Source organism: Trachypithecus francoisi, unplaced genomic scaffold (genome assembly GCF_009764315.1).
Source record: "Trachypithecus francoisi isolate TF-2019V2 unplaced genomic scaffold, Tfra_2.0 Lachesis_group21, whole genome shotgun sequence".
NCBI lineage: Eukaryota > Metazoa > Chordata > Mammalia > Primates > Cercopithecidae > Trachypithecus > Trachypithecus francoisi.
In genome coordinates, this window is record NW_022681467.1 from 18,025,990 (window position 1) to 18,045,865 (window position 19,876).

The window sequence follows — 19,876 nt, forward strand, 5'->3', positions numbered from 1 at the left end:
AGATTTTATTTTTGATACCAGAAACATTTTTGGTGCAGAAGATATACCTTACTCATTTTTTTCATACTCACGAAATGTATCTTTATTGGATTTTAGGCTTATCCAGTGATTTGTATAAGTTAATTTGATTCCCAGCACTTAATGCAATATTCTAAATCTGAATTACGGTTATATGGGTGGAACTCAATTCCATTCCTATCAATCATCAAGCATATAAGAGTCTTTCCAGTAGCACTCAGTACCTAACAGTTGGAAATGAAAGAGATGGATTCCTTATACGTAACTGAGATTCATATGATTCAGCTTCGCAGTGATAAAGCTACGTTTTCTTTGAAGGCAGAGCTGAATTGCTATGCTTTATTCAAATTTCATTGTAGAGGAAATATATAAATTTATGTCCAGGCTGGTTTCCCATCAAACCCTTGAATTCAACATTTGCATCTCAGAAAATAAAACACAGATTAACAAATTCCCTTTGAATCAACGCTTCTCCTCACACCTCTCATTTTCAAGGTTCTTTCTTTTATATGTGAGTGTGATGAAGGATGTCACTCTGTTCACCAGGATGTACCAGTGGCTTAGGTGGCTCACACAGCCAGCAAGCCTTTATAGAGGAAACACCTATCCATTCGCATTGATAATGACTCTGAAATATGGTGTTGTGAATATTCTTCTAAATAGAGCAAAAGACTTGGAGGATGTTACTTGTTTAAGTATTTTTTTCCTGCAAGTAACAGATGGAAAATCTTTAAATATTTTTTAGCTATTTCTTTAACTTGAGGGAGTAGAAGGAGAACAGACTGACTATGTCAAAGAAAAGCAACTATGGATACATACTAGAAAAAAAAAAGAGTTGGTGGAGTACTGCCCTTTCATATCCTGCAATGGTATTAGCATAAGAAAAGCATTTATATTTGCTTTGGGATGGAATAATGGTGAATTTGTAAAGTCACTGTATAAGTATAGAAATCTGTTGATGAAGAAGAGAAAATATAGTTAGCTTAGCCATGCATCTTCATCCAAAATAAAGTGGTTTGAAGCTGTCAGGCTTGAATTGATTGAGCTAAAGTGAACACACTATTTAAGTCTAAAACAAAAAAAAAAAATTAGAAGAAACAGGAAGGCGATCATCCAGAATAATATTCTCCTGGTTCACAAACAGAGAAGCTAAAAGTTCCCTGGAGTTCCTATGGAGCTAAAAGTTTGGTTGTGCTTGGAAGTGGTCACAGAGAAGAGATAAATAAAGTTAAAGTTAAAGGAGCATCCCTAAATAGCATTCTTATACACCAGTAACAGACAGAGAGCCAAATCATGAATGAACTCCCATTCACAATAGCTTCAAAGAGAATAAAATATCTAGCAATCCAACTTACAAGGGATGTACAGGACCTCTTCAAGGAGAACTACAAACCATGCTCAGTGAAATAAAAGAGGACACAAACAAATGGAAGAACATACCATGCTCATGGATAGGAAGAATCAATATTGTGAAAATGGCCATACTGCCCAAAGTAATTGATAGATTCAGTGCCATCCCCATGAAGCTACCAATGAGTTTCTTCACAGAATTGGAAAAAACTGCTTTAAAGTTCATATGGAACCAAAAAAGACCCCACATTGCCAAGACAATCCTAAGCCAAAAGAACAAAGCTGGAGGCATCGCGCTACCTGACTTCAAACTATACTACAAGACTACAGTAGCCAAAACAGCATGGTACTGGTACCAAAAGTGAGATATAGACCAATGGAACAGAACAGAGCCCTCAGAAATAATACCACACATCTACAGCCATCTGATTTTTGGCAAACCTGACAAAAATAAGAAATGGGGAAAGGATTCCCTATTTAATAAATGGTGCTGGGAAAATTGGCTAGCCATAAGTAGAAAGCTGAAACTGGATCCTTTCCTTACTCCTTATATGAAAATTAATTCAAGATGGATTAGAGACTTAAAACCATAAAAAGCCTAGAAGAAAACCTAGGTAGTACCATTCAGGACATAGGCATGGGCAAGGACTTCATATCTAACACACCAAAAGCAACGGCAACAAAAGCAAAAATTGACAAATGAAATCGAATTAAACTAAAGAGCTTCTGCACAGCAAAAGAAACTACCATCAGAGTGAGCAAGCAACCTACAGAATGGGAGAAAATTTTTGCAATCTACTCATCTGACAAAGGGCTAATATCCAGAACCTATAAAGAACTCAATCAAATGTACAAGAGAAAAACAACCCCCTCAAAAAGTGGGCAAAGGATATTAACAGACACTTCTCAAAAGAAGACATTCATACAGTCAACAGACACATGAAAAAATGCTCATCATCACTCGCCATCAGAGAAATGCAAATCAAAACCACAATGAGATACCATCTCACACCAGTTAGAATAGCAATCATTAAAAAGTCAGGAAACAACAGGTGCTGGAGAGGATGTGGAGAAATAGGAACACTTTTACACTGTTGGTGGGATTGTAAACTAGTTCAACCATTGTGGAAGACAGTGTGGCAATTCCTCAAGGATCTAGAACTAGAAATACCATTTGACCCAGCCATCCCATTACTGGGGATATATCCAAAGGATTGTAAGTCATGAAGCTATAAAGACACATGCACACGTATGTTTATTGAGGCACTATTCACAATAGCAAAGACTTGGAATCAACCCAAATGTCCATCAGTGACAGACTGGATTAAGAAAATGTGGCACATATACACCATGGAATACTATGCAGCCATAAAAAAGGATGAGTTTGTGTCCTTTGTAGGGACATGGATGCAGCTGGAAACCATCATTCTCAGCAAACTATCACAAGAACAGAAAACCAAACACCACATGTTCTCACTCATAGGTGGGAACTGAACAATGAGATCACTTGGACACAGGAAGGGGGGAACATCACACACCGGGTCCTATTGTGGGGAGTGGGGTGGGGGGGAGGGATAGCATTAGGAGATATACCTAATGTAAATGATGAGTTAATGGGTGCAGCACACCAACATGGCACATGTATACTTATGTAACAAACCTGCACTTTGTGCACATGTACACTAGAACTTAAAGTATAATAATAAAAAAGAGAATATCAATGGATTGAATAAACCTGTTACAACACTAAAGAAGTGATTATAAGAAATAAGGAAATGTTATCTTGATATTGATTAATCTTCATGTATTCAATGGGATCTACAATTGAAAGAATTTCATCTGATAGGCTACTAAGATTCTTTTTTTTTTTTTTGAGACAGAGTCTTGCTCTGTCACCAGGCTGGAATGCAGTGGCGTGATCTCGGCTCACTGGAACCTCTTCCTCCCGGGTTCAAGCGATTCTCCTGCCTCATCCTCCTGAGTAGCTGGGACTCCAGGCGTGTACCGCCAACCACGCCCAGCTAATTTTTGTTTTTTTAGTAGAGACGCGGTTTCACCATGTTGGCCAGGGTGGTCTCCATCTCTTGACCTCGTGATCCACCCGCCTCGGCCTCCCAAAGTGCTGACTCTGTTCAGTTCTCTATAAAAATGATACATATGGCCTGGCGCAGTGGCTTACGCCTGTAATCTCAGCACTTTGGGAGACCGAGGCGGATGGATCACGAGGTCAGGAGATCAAGACCATCCTGGCTAACATGGTGAAACCCCGTCTCTACTAAAAATACAAAAAACTAGCCGGGCGTGGTGGCGGGCGCCTGTAGTCGCAGCTACTCGGAGGCTGAGGCAGGAGAATGGCGTGAACCCGGGAGGCGGAGCTTGCAGTGAGCGGAGATCGCCTCCAGCCTGGGCGACAGAGAGAGACTCCGTCTCAAAAAAAAAAAAAAAAGATACATATAACAACAAGTTCTTCTAATTAGTGACTGTGTCAACAACCACACTAGCTGTTCTGTATCTTCTTCCCCCTATTTAATCTACAAAGCAACACAGAGAGATAGCTATTGTTATTCCAATTTCACATGAGGTGCTGAAAGATGAAGTAATTTGCTCAGTTTTATAAAATGGTGTAAAGGGAGATTTGAATCCAAGACACCTGATGGTAAACTCTAAGCCCTCTCCATATCACACTGTGTTACAAAGTATATCCAATTTGATGCAGTTTATATAAAATAGTGCAAATAGTTCAATTGGCAGAATAAAACTTAAATAGCAAGCATTCAAGTTACCTTGTTTAGTGATATTTTAGGCAGTTTGTTAAAAATATAAAATAATGCATATGAGAAATCAAAATAGGAAAGAAAGGTGGTCTCATGGAAGTACTTGCCTTCCTAGGAAAGAGTCGAAGCTAAATGGTCAATTTTAATCATTATTTGTACAATCATCCCTGCTGAAAATAAAAGTGCATGAAATATAGCAATTTGAAAACTAGTCAATGGAAAAAGTAGTTAGCTTTTTCCTCCTCATGGAGTCAGTATTTGTCAAACTTAAAAATTCTAAAGTAGGCCGGGCGCGGTGGCTCAAGCCTGTAATCCCAGCACTTTGGGAGGCCGAGACGGGCGGATCACGAGGTCAGGAGATCGAGACCATCCTGGCTAATACGGTGAAACCCCGTCTCTACTAAAAAATACAAAAAACTAGCCGGGCGACGAGGCGGGCGCCTGTAGTCCCAGCTACTCGGGAGGCTGAGACAGGAGAATGGCGTGAACCCGGGAGGCGGAGCTTGCAGTGAGCTGAGAGCCGGCCACTGCACTCCAGCCTGGGTGGCAGAGCAAGACTCCGTCTCAAAAAAAAAAAAAAAAAAAAATTATAAAGTATAGACAGGTCGTCAGCCATGTTTTAAACTATCCCCCCAGTCTTTTTGACATATGCTACCACCTGTCTGCCAGCAAATTTGTATGCAGAGCCCTTACCACTGCAACGCATAAAAATCCACATGCCCTGAGGGGTGACGGTGTGTGCAAAGCAGACAGTTAGGTTCCTATGTGCCTTCCTGTTTAAACCCCCCACAGAGCATGGAAAGCATTATATTTCCCTTCAACTTTCATCCGAGGTCAATGCTTCTAGCTATCACAATGAGGCCTGTTTGTTAATAGAATGCACAGACACCTTTACAGTGAGTCCGCAGCATCTCCCTAGTTGATGAGTTCTTTATTGGTGAGATTTAAGTTTTCCTACTTTGTAAAGATATCTGCTTCCTTCCATGGTACTTTGCTATAGTTAGATGGCCAAAGGGGCTTCTAGAATCTCAGAGCATAATTTAAAATCAAACATATCAAAAAAGGAGGATGACAATTCATTAATAACGACAAACACAATGTCCCTTTGTTAAGAAAATCCATCATCTATGCTGTGGGGTTTTGACACGTGGAGGAAAGAGGAAAACAGCAGACAGCCTGTATTCTATTTCTTTTCTTTCTTTCTTTTTTTATTTTGGTGGGGGTGGGGGACGGGGTTGCTCTGTCACCCAGGGCTGGAGTGCAGTGGTGCAATCTGAGTTCACCGCAGCCTCTACCTCCTGGGCTTATGTGATTCTTATGCCTCAGCCTCCAAATAGCTGGGACCACAGGTGTGCACCACCACACCTGGCTAATTTTTGTATTTTTAATAGAGATGAGTTTTTGCTATGTTGGCCAGGCTGGTCTCAAACTCCTGGCCTCAAGTGATCTGTTGGTCTCTGCCTCCCAAAATGTTTGGATTGCAAGTGTGAGCCACCCTGCCTGACCAGACAGCCTGCATTGCGTTTGGCTTTGAGTTCTGGCTCTGTCGTTTGAAGCAATGTGACCTTAAAAAGTTTTGTTAATCATTCTGTGCCTCTGTTTTCCAAACTGTGGGATGAGGATAATAGTAGTGTCCCCTTAAAAAGGTTATTATAGGAAATAAATGAATCATTACATGTTAAGAGCTCAGAGCCACACATAACAAGCTGTGAGTACTTGAAAAAAATTAATAGCTGGTGGCATACTTAAAATAAGTAATCAATCAAGTCAGTCACCACAAAAATATATTCTTTATGTATATGTGACACATTAGAGTTTGCAGATTTGATTTTGATCACTGCACTAATGTAAGGTGACCAGGCATTGCTATTATTATCCACCTTGAGGGAAGACTAAGTTGAAACTCAGGGAATACAAGTTGCCTAATTTTCAAAGCTAGTTAAATGGAAGAACCAGACACTGAAAAGTTCTACAAATGAAAATGAAACACATTACGGGGGGAACATACTGAATAACTTAATCTCTGACAGAGACCAAAACATTTTAGCATACCTATGTATATCCATTTACTTACTTTGAGATTTGTCGATCAGTATGTATATTTGTGTGCACATTTAGGTATACATTCATGGTTTGTGTATATTTGACTGCCTATATTCTAAACATTTGCATTTTAATTTTGTTTTTCCCTTAATTCGTTTTTCCATGGAAAGCTTAATTTAAAGAGTGCTAAAGAACAAGTCATTTCTAGATCTTTTCCGTTTCTGGTTCTTCCATTTAACTAGCTTTGTAAATTAGGCAACTCACATTCTCAAAGCTTTAACTAGTTTCCACCCAAGGTGGATGATAATAGCAATGTCTGTTCACCTTATATCATTAGAGTGGTGATCAAAATTAAAGCCTCAAACTCTAAGGTATCACACGTACATAAAGAATTAATATATTTTTGTGGAGACTGACATGATTACTTATTTTAAGAATGTCATGAAAAAATGCAGTGAAATAAATGTTAATTGTTACTTATCTTTTTCTTTTTAAAATTATAAATGATTGTAGGAGTTAAAAGGAGCGAGAAAATTTCCCACCAACTCACTACAGGTAACTGAAGGAGTTTGAAGTAAATGGGTAATTGATCTATAAAGCTAAATATAGATGTGAATATATATTTGCTGAAAGTTATAAAAATATTCTAAGAGTAAATATTATTTGATTTTAAGGTTTATTTCCTTTGATTTATTTATATATCTTTTTTGTTACTCTAGATACACATGGGTTAATCATATTCTATAATACATAAAAATCAATAATATACCTTCAGAAACACAGGGATATAAAGATCTTAACTATTAGGTACTCAAAAAATAGCAGTATATGATGTGGGATTAAAAAATATATATATATATGTATATGTATATATGTACTCTCTTTTTTCTCGAACTAGTCCCACCCAATACCTTTTTGTGAAATGTAGTTTAGAAGAAATGGAGTTTAGATAATAGGAAGATTGATTCACAATTCCACTTCAGCCTAAGATTTCCTAGTATCGCTAGGTAATTTCAACAATGAAGTACAAAAAGACAGATTACACTGGGCCATGAATTGGTTGCCTCTTGTGGTATGCTGGTAAACGTTTAACAACAGGCTTTTAACAAATCAAAACAAACAAAAAATAACAAAACCAAAAACCCCGAAACAACAACAACAGCAAGAAAACCCTCACAATTCCCAAATGTTAGCATTTACTGTTTTCCATGGTATAAATACTCACAACACAGCCAGTTTCAAGCCACCCTGATGATCTCACTGAATTCAGAATTAGAAAAAGATCTGCAGTAGCATACTATTTCACCATACAGCTGCAAGACTATAAATAGCCTCAAAATCATACTTAATCATAACATTTAATAAAATCATTAGAAAGTGATGAGTTTTGAGTATTCTTTACCTGCATTTTTAATATAATTTACTTAGCTTTAGGTTTAAATTATTTAATTAATCATAATGGCTGTGTGTATCAATCTGTAGCAAATTTAGCAAATATTTAACAATTGGCTCTCATGAACTGGTACAAGCCGACTTCAGCACACTGCCAGTCACATTTAGAGGTGGTCTATAAGTCATAAAACTTAGTAGAAGGATGACTCTATGCTTCTGGGAAACAGGAAAAGGCCTCAGTTTGAACAGCATTGCTCCAAATCTCTTATTGGCATCAATTTTTAGCTCCCATCTGGCTTTCTTCTTCCTAGCAGGAGATTGCATCATGAATGCTTTCAAGATCTCGCTCCTTAGGCCTTCTCTGAGATACATAAATAGAATCCACTCTGAGTATTCCCCAAGAATGGTTCTGTTGGGCCTCGCCTCCTGGGCTCCATATCTCAGATATAGACCATTCTTGGGGAATACTGTGTGCAGTACATACAGTACAGTCCAACTCAAAGGGAAATGTAATTAGAATATTTCACTATAAAGTTTGATGACTTATGCAGCTTTCTCCTCATGGGGGAATCTGTTTCTTTAGAGAGGCTCTGCTGTTGACCAATGCTCCAAGACTCTTTCGTAGAAGATTCAGCATTTTCCTTCCATGAGGCATCTGCCTCATGGTCCTTATTCATCCAGTAAACAAATATTTATTGAGCACCTACTATTTATCTGGCATTGTACTAGTTAATGGAGCTATACCAGTGAACAAAAACAGACACTTACACCCTGGTGGTGCTTACATTCTGGCGAAGAAACGGGCATTAAATTAATCAAACAGCCTCATTAATGTGTGCAAAAGAGTTTAGTAGGTGAGTCTAACATAATTAATGAAATCAGAGAGGGCTTCCCTAAACAAGCATATGATGAGCTGAAATCTGAAAGATGGAGAAGAGTCTTAGATGAAGGAGGAGATAGTAGGAAGTACTTCAGGCAGTGGAATAGCATGTTATGCAAATTTCTTGTGGTAGGAGGAAGAGAAGCAAGGATGAGAAAATTAAAAGCTAGTAGAGAAGGTTGGGTGAAATGAAGATGGATAGGTAGGGAGCCAGATTCTGCAAGGAGGTAAGGTTTGTTCTTGTCAAGGCATTTTAAGCCCTCAAGCAAGAGGAAGCCACCAAATGGCTTTAAACAGGGGAAGGATGGAACGTGACTTGCTAGAATGTGGGGGACAGATTTGGAGAGATATGTAAGAGGCAAAATCAGCTTGACTTGATGTTGGATTCAGTGGGGTTGAAGAAATGGAGATGCCAGTAATAACCCCCAGTTTCTGAACTGCATAACTGAGAGAAAGGAGTTGTAGTTAAGAGTGGCAGGGAGACCTGGAGAAGGACGCTGTTGAGGAGGAGTAGAGGGTATGATTATGATTATGAGTTTGGTTTTTGATATGCAAAGTCCGAGGTGCCTTTGGGGCCATCCCTCCTTGCCGAACATAAATCTAATTGGAAAGGTTTTATGTACCAGGGTATGGTATAGAACACAAAGCCCCTGATTTCAGTTTTAATCCGGATAGAAGTTCAAATTCAGCAAAAGCAACTTGCAGAGCAAGATGTCAAGTAGATTTGTTACACATTCTCCTCTTCCATGCATTTCAGGTCATTGTTCTTTAATCCTGAATTTTTTTTTTTTACCTTTGATTCTTGTGTTAAAGTCATTTTATATTTATCAAAATGTTGTCCAGAAGAGCCAAATAAAGTATGTTCATCAAAGAATGGTTTCTAAAGAGACTCAAAGAGAGGTGACACATTTTGTATAAATCTCCTCAGAAGATGGATAGTAACAAAGATTTCTGTGCATTGTTGCATTCAGTAGGGAAAGTGGATACTTGAAAATAAAGGCACTTTATCAAAAACATTGATTTCTAAAGCTATTATGTATTGCGAAGGTGGTTTTGAATAGTGATTTGGAATAAAAAAAGCATCTCCAAAGCATGATATATTAGATGGTCCTCTACATAAAACAAAAGAACTATAAATCACTGTCTTCCCTATAAATTTGATTTTCCCAAACCCAACTAATTTGCGAAATTCTTAAATATTTTAGTATATTCAAGGGAACATATATAACAAAAATCATTTAAGGACATTAGACAGAATAGTATGCAGCTTTTTAAAGTAATGTTTATGAAGAGTTTTAAAGAATAAGATACAATGCTTATGGTGTATTAGATATAAATACAACATTAAAAACTTTACATATTTTAATTCTGTGCAACTATGAGCATTTAGAACAAAGACTGCAAGGAAATACAATGTAATATTAACAATGCTACACGGTGGAATCATAGGTGATTTTTTTTTCAGATGAAAGAAGCTTCTGAATATGAATTTATTGCATGCTCATAAAAAGTTCAAGCAATTTAGAAAATTAAATGAAATTAACTCCAGATCACACTAGCCAGAAGCAACCATTAAAAACATGGTGGAGAACATGTTTCCAGACCAGTGCTGTCAACAGAAATTTTTGGTGATGCTGGGACTATTCCAAATATGAGCGATCCAATATGGTAGCCACTAGCTACACATGGCTATTGAATACTTGAAATGTGGCTAATGCAATTTTTAATTTGGTTGAATTTAAATTAATTCAGATTTAAGTAGCAATATGAGGCCAGTGTCTACCAAGTTGAATGGTGCAGTTCTAGACATTTCTCTACATAGACATACACACACACACACACACACACACACAATTTTACATAAATAGAATCAGAGTAAACATACTTATTTGTAACTTGACTGCTTACTGAAACACTGATAAAATATTTATAAATATAGAAATATATTTCCCTCTTAATTTGGTTCTGTAGTATTCTACTATATAGATGCACCATAATATATTTAACACATTTCTCATCACTGGACAGGTTTTATTATTATAAACAATGCTTCAGTGAGCATCTGTGTGTGTGTGTATATATATAGTGTATGCATACATATATAATTGAATACTTGAATGATAATTTACTTAGGATAAATTCCTGGTATGTAATTGCAGGGCCAAAGGTATTGATATTTCAATTTACGATACCTACAGCATATGAGATCACCTACATAGGTTATTGACAATTTTTTTCATCTTTGATAGTCTGCTGAAAAAATAGAATATCTTGTTACTATTTTTATTTGTGTTTTAAAATGACTAGTTATGAGAAATATCTATTCTTATTTATTGGGCATTCACATGTCTTTTAGAGTAGAAAGAGTTTGTTAAGGCTATAACCCCCCTATTCAAGTAGGATGTTCTTTCTTTTCTTTTCTTTTCTTTTTTTTTTGAGGCGGAGTCTCGCTCTGTCGCCCAGACTGGAGTGCAGTGGCCAGATCTCAGCTCACTGCAAGCTCCGCCTCCCGGGTTTACGCCATTCTCCTGCCTCAGCCTCCCGAGTAGCTGGGACTACAGGCGCCCGCCACTTCACCCGGCTAGTTTTTGTATTTTTAGTAGAGATGGGGTTTCACCGTGTTAGCCAGGATGGTCTCGATCTCCTGACCTCGTGATCCTCCCGTCTCGGCCTCCCAAAGTGCTGGGATTACAGGCTTGAGCCACCGCGCCCGGCCGTTCTTTATTTTCTTATTGATTTATAAGCAGCTTTTTTTGGGGCTGTTTAAGTGTTTATTGACCCTTTCCCTGATATATATGTTGTAATATTTCTTTCAAATGTATCATTTGGTTTAATGCCAAATGATGTGGTATTTTCTCCTATAGAAATTTAATTTTTGATATTTAGTTCTATCAATATTTTCACTATAATTTTTCTGATTTATTGCCATATATAAAAAAGCTTTCCTTACCTTGATATTATAAAAATATTCCATTTACAGGAATTTATTTTCTCTTCATCATGTTATATACTTTATAAATGTTTATAAGATCCATGAACTCATTTCCTTACTATAATATTGAGAAAAATATAAAAATAAAATCATTTTTCAAAACAACTGAGAATCAAGTTTTCAGGAAACTTGTGGTGATAGTTTCTTTTCAATCTATACATTGAGACTTACAAATGCTAAACCTTTTATAAGAATCTTATGATATGGATTGAAAGTTAGATATTAGCACAGAAGGGAGCCACCTATTAGACCATATTCTGAATTTCCCCTTGTGAGGTTTTCATAATACACACAGGCATGCTAAACAGACATGGCTAATATCCCTGGAGTTCAGTACCCAAATGTTGTCCATTGTTAAACTCATCACCCCCAGAAAACCCTAAAGCAGCTCTGCAATTGTTATGCTCTAATACCTGAGCACTTGAATGAAAATATCATAATTGATAGTTGTGGTCATTGATGTCATTTTATATGACTGCTGTTTAGGCTAAGTGTGTGGCACACAGTTCCTTATACATAGAAGAAATTACAAATTTAGCATGGTATTGGACTGTATTAGGCACTTCTTGTGGGGCCTTTCAACATATTATTTTTTCTTTTAGATAAAGAGACAAGCATTTAGACATTTCATGTATGCAATAGAGCCAGTATCCACAGTTCCAAGCTCTATTGCTTTATCGTTAAATATAAAGCAAACAGAATGGACTTGTACCCACTCACACATCTCACATCCAGATCTGTCTCTGCTCACTTGTGTGTTAAGCTGGGCCATGTCTGAGGGTAACACTTAAATCTGGTTATCTAGTTAGAACCCCAAATTCTTCCTGAAAAGTCATTAAGAGATGGTGACTTTCTTCAGATTGTCTCAGAAAATGTCCTTCTTGTGGGTATAACTCAGGGGTAGAGTATTTGACTTCAGAAAATGTCCTTTTTATAGAAAGAAGTATGGCTGTGTCATTAATTAGGCTGGTAGTTCCATTTTTGTGTAATGAAGCTCTGCTAGGGAAGGGGCTTTAAACTCTCAAGAGCACAGGAGAGGCTATGGAGACCTAGACAACCTGATACATGTGGCTCAATCAGTAACTGGGGCAGAAGGGTCTAAGGTAATCTACAGATCTATGGGGTTTAGTGGATGCACAATAATCCAATGCACCTATGGAGCACAGGACATTTAATCCCTCTGGAATATGTAAACCAGAGTGTAGTTGGACTTCCTGGTGAAACCTCTAGAATTTTACTACAGGGAGTTGGGTTGAGCAGTGAAACAACCATTGTTGCTATGCCACCCTTCCTCCATCCAATGGACGGCAAAGATGAGGGCTTGAGAGCTGCCTTCTCCAAAGCTGACTTGTGGATCTTTATGTCATAGAATCCCAGGAAAACTCTGAACGTTTACTGAAGCGACCTTTCCTACAATAATTGATTCACCTACATGCAAATGAATGTTCTAGGCGCTCTACCGATACCATAAACATACTTTTTCATTTGTGTTTTTTATTCATTCAACAATCTTTATGCCTTTATTGCCATTTTCTATACCAGGGTTATGTTTATGAATGTGGCACAGTCTTTGCCCTCAAGCTTCTAATGATCTGGTAGCAGAGAATATGTTTATTTAAAATAAAACTTCTCGGCCGGGCGCGGTGGCTCAAGTCTGTAATCCCAGCACTTTGGGAGGCCGAGACGGGCGGATCACGAGGTCAGGAGATCGAGACCATCCTGGCTAACACGGTGAAACCCCGTCTCTACTAAAAATACAAAAACTAGCCGGGCGAGGTGGCGGGCGCCTGTAGTCCCAGCTACTCGGGAGGCTGAGGCAGGAGAATGGCGTAAACCCGGGAGGCGGAGCTTGCAGTGAGCTGAGATCTGGCCACTGCACTTCAGTCTGGGCGACAGAGCGAGACTCCGCCTCAAAATAAAATAAAATAAAATAAAATAAAACTTCTCATCACTATCATAATGAGCTGGGACCCTTACCTCACACTATATGCAAAAATCAACTTGAAATTTATCATAGACCTAAATGTAAGAGCTAAAACTCTAAAGATCTTAGAAAAAACCTAGGTATAAGTCATCGAGATCTTGGGTTAGGCAATGGTTTCTTAAATAACCAAGAGGACAAGTAACAAAAGAAAATATAGATAAATTGAACTTTATAAAAAACAAAAACTTCGTGCTACAAAGGACACTATCAAGAAAGTAAAAAGACAACCGAGAGAATGGAAGAAAATATTTACGAATTCTACCTGAAAGGAATTTATCAAATAAACTGCTGGTGGGCAGGTAAAATGTCACAGCCAATTTGGAAAACAGTTTGCAATTCCTTAAAATGTGAAACACAGCCATCATATGACCCAGCAATTACGCTCTTAGGTATATACCTACGAGAAATGAAAACACGTTCACACAAAAACTCATACTTGAAAGTTCATGGCAGCATTTTTCATAATAGCCAAAAAGTAAAAACAAGCCAAATGTCTATCAACTGATGAATGGAAAATCAAATATGATATATACATGCAATTGAGTACTATTTGACAATTAACAGCAATGAAGTACTGTTATATGCTACAACATGGATTAACCTTGAAAACATTATGCTAAGTGAAAGAAGCCAGTCACTACATACCAGGTATTAGGTTGGTATAAAAGTAATTGCAGTTTTGGCCATTACTTTCATGAGCAAAAACAGCAATTACTTTTGCACCAACACAATATTATATGATTCCATTTATATGAAATTTCTAGAATAGTTAAACACATAGAGACACAAAGATAAATGGTTACCAGGGTCTGGGAAGAGGAAGGAAGGAAGAGTGCTTATTAATGGGTGGGGGTTTCTTTTTGGAGTGATGAAAATATTCTAAAATTATATACTGATGCTCATTTCACATCTATGAATATACTGAATATACTAAAAACCACTGAATTGTTCACATTAGAAGGGTTAATTTATTGGTGTGCAAATACAGATATTCACCCCAAAGTACCTGTGCACCCTTTGTGATGTGTATACCATGGTTTGAAAACAGTTGCTTCAGAACACATGTATGAGGCTGGCCATAGTGGTCAGACACCTGCAGGTGGCTGACCACCTACTTGGTGGGCTGAGGAAGGAGGATTGCTTGAGCCCAGGAGATTGAGATTTCAGTGAACTATGATCACACCACTTCACTTAAGCCTGGGTGACACAGCACAACTTTCATCTCTTAAAAAAAAGAACCATGTGTAAATCATGGAATTCAGTGTGTTTGAAGAAAACTTCAAAATATTTTTACTCTTGACAGATGCTCAAGTTTTCTTGGCCTAATAATAGGTGGTAAATTGAAGAGAAAAAACATGGTTAAAACAGCAGAGACTGACTAGATAGATGCGTTGGAGTCAGCAGTTACAACATGCACAGCTTTCGAAGGACACATTTGGCTTGGCATAATGACTTTTAATTCTTAACTCTCTTGAACTGTACCTCACTATTCTTGCCTCATCCAACTGCTGGAGCATTTTCAAACTTTTAATTTCCTCATTCAGATGCTCTAAGTCACAAATATTAATGTTTGAACCATGTCTTGTATTTTTGGGAAATGTATAGTTATGACATAAATCAATCTATTAGGTTGGTGCAAAAGTAATTGCAACTTCTGACATTGAAAGTAATGGCAAAAACTGCAACTGCTTTTGCACCAACCTAATCAAATCTGTAGCCTCATCTCCAATAGCTAAGACTATTTTTGCTCTGTTGACATGCCTACTGCATATATGAAAAGTTGAAGGAAATTAACACTTTCAAATCAATAAAGTTTTTCTTATTTTGGCAGGGAATAAGAGAAGGGCATTTAACTTCCCCTTAGCTCTGAAAGCCCTAGGGATGCTAGGGCCAGTTTGCTAGGGTATATTTAAAAGATTAAGATGCTTGTATTTATACATCTCAATACATTCAGGAGCTAATAGTGCCAAATTACAGAGGCCATCGCTGTTGTGCAATTGATGATTGCTGCAGTCTTCTGATTATGGTAAAATAGTGAATTCATTCAAATTTAAGAAACTGTAATTAAAATAAAGCTCTGTCTGGAACCCAAAAAATTACCTCTAATATTTGTATTTCTTATCCTCATTCCTTCATTTATTTCTTCAGAAAACGTTTGAGTTGCTACACTGTGCATGTTGCTATGCCAACTGAGTCATATTTGTGCTTTCATAGAACACATTTATGAAACATTTAATAAAAGGCATTAGTGTCTTATGCAGGAAAATACCCTATAAATCTAAGTATCCTTATCTAAATATCAGGAACTATTTTCTTATTTGAATTATTTAACAGATGTCACATGATAATGTAAAGCTATCTAATTTGGGTGAGGAATGGGACATTACATGATAAAGTATGTTTCAAGGCAAAACAAGTTTGCCCTGTGGGTATACCCTTTTCCTTGAAGCCAGAGTTGATTTCCAGCTCATTTTAAAGTCCATTTAGAACACTGAGTAAAGAGAGTAATTATGTTTATCAACCACATGGTAGAGCCCAAAATCTTTACAGAATCCCAAAGCTCATTTTCAAAGAAATTTTAAATTTGCATGTGATACTAGGTCCTAGACTATGTAAAAATGGAAGCTTTTAAATTACACATATGATTTAAATTTGGTGCTCTCTCTAGCTATTTTAAACATGTATTTATGGGTTTATTTTTAAAGAAATAACATGCATGCATTAAAGAGCACACAATGCATTAATTTTAAGTATACAACTTGATGATCTTTACATTTTACACATCCTGTAACGACACCCAAGTACACAGAGATAGAGCACACTCCCTATATGTTCTAGTCATTAAAAAAATTATTGGATGAGTAAAAATTGTATATATATACATGGTGTACAACATGATGCTTTGATATATGTATTCACTGTGAAATGGCTAAATCAAGCTATTTAACATGAGCATTACCTCATATGCTCATCAGTTTGGGGGATGATTTTTACATCCAACTTTTACAAATTCTAATTCTTAAATTTCTCAATCTATTCATTTTTAAAATCATCCTGACTATATCCATTCATTCACTCACTCATTCATTCAATACATATTTAATGAAGGCAAAATATGTGTCAGGCACATGTAAATAACACATATAATGCTTATAGGTAGAACAATAAACAAACAACTGTAATGAACAAGAGCATTTCAGAGAAGAAGTCAATGAAGAAAATAAAATGGGGTAAGGTAAAATAATGAGTGGATTGGGGTAGGAACATTAGATAAAAGAAAAAGGGGTTACACCAAAGTCTGGAGAAGAGAAGAAAGTTCCAGGAGGTGCTGATACCCTGGGGCGGGAATGGATTGACTTGCTCCGGGAACACAGAGTCCAGAGAGGCTGGAACACAGCAAGAGAGCAGCACAGTGATCTGTGATGAGGTGGTTGGGGCAAAGGGCAAATTCTAGGCCAACTCACAAGAGCTCTTAGAGGAATGGAGTTTAGATTTCTATTTGAAACACAAAAGAAGTCTGTTAGGTTTAATGTAGGGGAGTGAAATGATTTAATTTATATTTTTGTAAGATCACTTTGTCTGCCATGTGCAAAACTGGAGGCAGGAAGCCAATTAAGAGGCTATTTCAATTGAGTCTATTTCATGGAGGTTGGACTAATGCGAGGTCTACGGAGATGGAGAGAAGTGGATGCCTTGGATGTAATTTGGATATGGAGGCAACAGGCCTGGCTGAGGAATGGGATGTGGGACTGTGGTAGATGGTGCTGAGGGAAAGAAATAAATTCAGGATAATTCCCTGGTTTTGGCATTATAAATGGGGGATACTGTGTTGTTATTTATCAAGCCTGATATTAGGGAAAGCTATGGATTTAGAATTGGGAACCATCTCCTGCTTAAACCATTAGAACAACTCCCTTATGGGTGTCCACTTTTAGGCATGCCCCCCAACAGTTCATTCTAGAATAATAGCAATTAGCAAAACTGATCCAAAAGCAAGGGAAATTTTTAACAACAGATCAAAAATTAAGAAAAATCTTGAAATACTTTTCAAAGTATTGTCTTAAAGAAATGTTCAGGGCTTATAAAGGTTTGAGAGGAATTCTGTCAGTCTATCACAACAAGGATAAATTCTACATTTAGTAATAAAATAAATAGATGTAGAACTTTTTAATTTTATGAAAACATCAAGTCCCTCATTCAAAGCCTGACAGAGTTGATGTAAGAACAGACAACATGGGCCATCTCACGAATATAATTGTAAATATCCTAAAAAAGACACTACCATATCGAGTTGGGTAGATAGGGCACTAATAATAATTGTGATCATACTAGTGGTAGTCGTATAATATTGATCAAGTTTATTCTGTGTCAGGCACCTTGTGGATTTTTTTTTTTTTTTTTTTTTGGCCTTTCAAGGGAGATGCTGTTACTGTCTTTCTTCTTTTAGAGGAGGAAATGAAGGCACAGAGAGGTTAAATAACTTGCTCTGTTTATGCCCCTAGTTGGATAAACTTATTTTGCAAGTCCATGGAGAAAGTACTGTGTTATTTAATAAGTGATTAAAAAATTTAATTATTTGGAAAAATTAACTTAGATCTTTTTACTATCTCACAAATCACATTGATGTTCAAATAGAGTTAAATGTAAACAACAAAACCACAATGATGAAACTATAGGAAAATTTGTATATAATATTGGAATAGGAAGGCAACACTATGAAAGAGAACACTGAACATAAAATGTTTAAGTAGCCAAGTCATGGAATCAAGCCAAGTGCCCATCAATGGATGACTGAATAAAGAAAATGTGCTATATGTGCACTATAGAATACTACACAGTCATGAAAATCATGAAATCATGTCTTATGCAGCAAAATGGATGAAGCTGGAGGCCATTATCCTAAAAGAAATAACTCAGAAACAGAAAATCATATACCACATGTTCTCACTTACAAGTGAGAGCTAAGCCATGGGTACACATGGACAGAAAGATGACCATAATAGACACTGGGGACTCCTAATGTGGGGAGGATGAGAGGAGAGTGAATGTTGAAAAATTACCTGTTTTCAAAATTGATATGATATTCACTTTTTGGGTGGTGGGTACACTAGAAGCCTAAACCTCAGCATTATGAAACGTATCCATGTAACAAATCTACACATGTACCCCTGAGTCTGTTTTTTAAAAAAGAAAGAGAGCTTAAAAAAAAAAAAAAAGAAAACATGAAACATAAAATAAATGTTAAAATCAAAATTAACAAAAATACAATAAACTGGAAGAACTATTTGACAAAGAGAAAGGTTGATGTTTCTAGTATAAACAGAGATACTGCAAATCAATATGTTTGAAAAATATTCAGCAAAAGCACAAAATATTGGTGTAAGGATGTCATATTTTAAAGAAAAATGAGGTAATAAGTATGTTCAATTATGAGGAATTCAAAATTAATCAAGTTAACTAAGTTTATAGATGGAAATACTATACAGCCTTAAAATTATATTTATATTGTAGAAGAATACCTCTTGTTAAGAAAAAAAATCTGATATGGTAAGGGAAAATAGGTTTTAAAATGGAATATGCTGTTATGTTATTAACTGTGCTCTATATATGTGTGATACGTGTTCACACATACATATATACTCTCTCAAGACACAACAGATTTTACTTCTCAGTTCTGAGAGTGTGGGAAATTATATTTTTCATGTATTTTATGATATTTCCAGTATTCTATATAGTAATATATTATGCATTATAGTAATATATACTAATGTGTTATGTCTATAACAGATGTTGGGGGGGGAGTTACAGGGTTATATAGTAAAATAAAATGTTACTTCAAGCCTTAATTGGTTTTTTTTTTTTTACATTTAGTGAAACTTCATAGGATCAGGGTTTTTAAAAAAATAAATTTACTTAAAAAAATCCCCAGTGATATTTATAACAAATTTGCTCAGTAGCTAACAAATCTTCTACCCAGAAAGGACAACACCCAAGACCTTAGTGTTGCACAATTCCAGGAGGCATCCTCAGATCATATTATAAAATAAAATATTCTATATTACATTTCATAAGAAATAAAATTCTATTCGTACAATACAATGTGAATTGACCTCTTGAATTGCCCAACATGAGGGTGGAGGTACTATAAGATATTGCCTGAAATTTAATTTTAAAAGCCTGGTTTTTACTCTTCCTGCCTCTTTTATAGTCCTCACCCTAACAATGATAGACAACCAAATAATGCTTTCCCTTGCTTTGCTTGTAGTTGAAAACTGTTGTTTGGCTGATCAAGAAATTCTAATGGGAAACTTTCCATGAAAAGCACTCAAATCACAGCTTTATAGATACTCTGTTTTATATATTTACTTGGGAAACCTTAATAATTGTGTAATTAGAATGCATCATATCATATGTGTAAAAAAAGAGTTAGGACATACTCAAAA

The 19,876-nt window shown here is 36.6% G+C and overlaps 1 protein-coding gene across 2 annotated transcripts in view; it reads right to left on the reverse strand.

The window, feature by feature from the left end:
- The window catches only part of PLCB1 (phospholipase C beta 1), a 763,475-nt gene that overhangs the window by 270,899 nt on the left and 472,700 nt on the right, over positions 1-19,876 (reverse strand). The gene's annotated exons all lie outside the window — the stretch shown is intronic.